Source organism: Thunnus thynnus, chromosome 2 (genome assembly GCF_963924715.1).
Source record: "Thunnus thynnus chromosome 2, fThuThy2.1, whole genome shotgun sequence".
Classification (NCBI taxonomy): domain Eukaryota; kingdom Metazoa; phylum Chordata; class Actinopteri; order Scombriformes; family Scombridae; genus Thunnus; species Thunnus thynnus.
Genome location: NC_089518.1, coordinates 6,290,032 through 6,291,987, shown reverse-complemented (window position 1 = coordinate 6,291,987; position 1,956 = coordinate 6,290,032).

Here is a 1,956-nt window from a genome sequence, read left to right as displayed (position 1 = left end):
CCACTGGGACTCTTGAGTATGAATGTTTTGGAGTGTGTGTGTGTGTGTGTGTGAGGTGTCTGGGGACCAAGCTGGGCTGGAGTAAAGCAGAGTAATCACTCCAGCAGAGAGTGATGGGAGGAAAACACGGGATGGAGCTCTGGAGCGGACTCACACAACCACCGCTTCACTGATGGGACATCTCTCAATTTCTACATTTACTCATTTTTTACATTCACATATTTTTAATACACACATGCATTCTAATCCAGAGTCATTCAACTCAGTCACAGTAATGCTTGGATTCAGCATCTTGTATTATGAAAGAAATAAATTTGAATAAATGGGGCCAGATTTAGACTTCCATTATGGGTCGGGCCTAAGTGCATCTTCTAGTCATGCACTTTTTTCTTTTATCCTTGTGTTTTTATGTGCACATTTGTTGATGATTTTACTGTTGTGTATCTTATTAACTGTTTGTATCATGTGGTCTATAGGAGAAATGCTGTTTTGTCTGTTTTGTTTGTTATGGTTGTTTTGGGGTTTTTTGTTGTTTTTTTTTTTTTTGGGGGGGGGGGGGTTGACTGTGCTACTCCATCTGTATTTCAGTGCATATGTAGATAATGCACGCAATGGTAATGTAATGATAAAATAGCCACCTAACTTCATTTCATAAACCATGAACTGTTTTAACTCTTATTACTGAACATTTTTTGGTTTTGCAATCACAGTGTCAGGGGTCAGTGTTCTGCTTTTTGGGGGCAAAAATTCATCAATGTCAGATTTTTTTGTTGCAACAGTTTCCTTTAATTAAGGAGCTGTCAACCCCTCCCACAAGACATAGATAACTATTCTAAATAGAGAGTTCACTCTTTTATGTTTTACTTTTTAATCAATTGATTTTTGCACTGTGGACATTTTCACAGAATATATTGTTTGTCTATGGATCAACCCAGTCTCTTAAAAAAATCGGTTTGTATACCACTAAACAGTTTCACTCACATTTTGCTCCTTGAAAAGTTTTCTTGGATTTAATTTTTCATATTTTTTTCAGTTCTTAGTTTCAAATAATTCTCAGGTCAGACATGGAACGTCTGTATCCATCTTAAGAAGTCCTCCAAATCTAATAAAATAATACATTGTTTATAGCACATACAAGTGTTTCCTGATCTGACGTCCCTGTCAGCAGTTATCAGAGGGATGACATATTTTGACTGTCTTTTCCAAAACCATTACAAAGCTGTATAATATGAAGTGATAACACTATGTTTAAGGGTTGGTTATAGCTTTAGGTACAGGAAAAGATCATGATGTGGATTAAAATAAGCACTTTGTTAAAGTCAGGGGACCTTTATTGTCATGGTTACAATAATAACCGTGTGGTTTAAGTTAGGGAAGGCAGTTGGAGGTCAGTTGCTCCTGATGGACAAGAGTCATAATTCCTACAGCTTAAAAGTAAATATATGTTATTTCTGATTCCATCATTTTTTAAGGGGTCAGTCTAACCCATCTTGGTGGACTGGGAAAACATCAGGAACAACGATGGAAATACTGTAAGTCCAGGACATTTATGTTCTTATCCCTCACAAAGACTAGAAGCCTATCTCCATCAAAAACACTTTAAGATTCCAACACCGTGTGTCTTTTTACATATTGTATTTTGCTTTTGTTAGCATCAAAGAGTTTTCTGAGTTTTCTTCACACAAGTGTGCACACCTTGCAGGCCCACTGTGAGGGCAGGACTTTTGAGATGCTTGTGCTCACTGATGCTCACTGACAAGTTTGCTATGGTGCAGCAGATCCCGCAGGAGCTAAGCCTGAAGTCCAGTCCAGGATTATTATGAGTGTGCGTCTTGGATCAATGGATTGTTGCTCCCCAGTCCCCATCAACACCCACCCCCATCTTTAGAGGCAGGGGTGGAGGGAGCTTATCCAGCACCTATCTGGTTGGTGGAGGCCCCTGTGGCGGCTGGACGA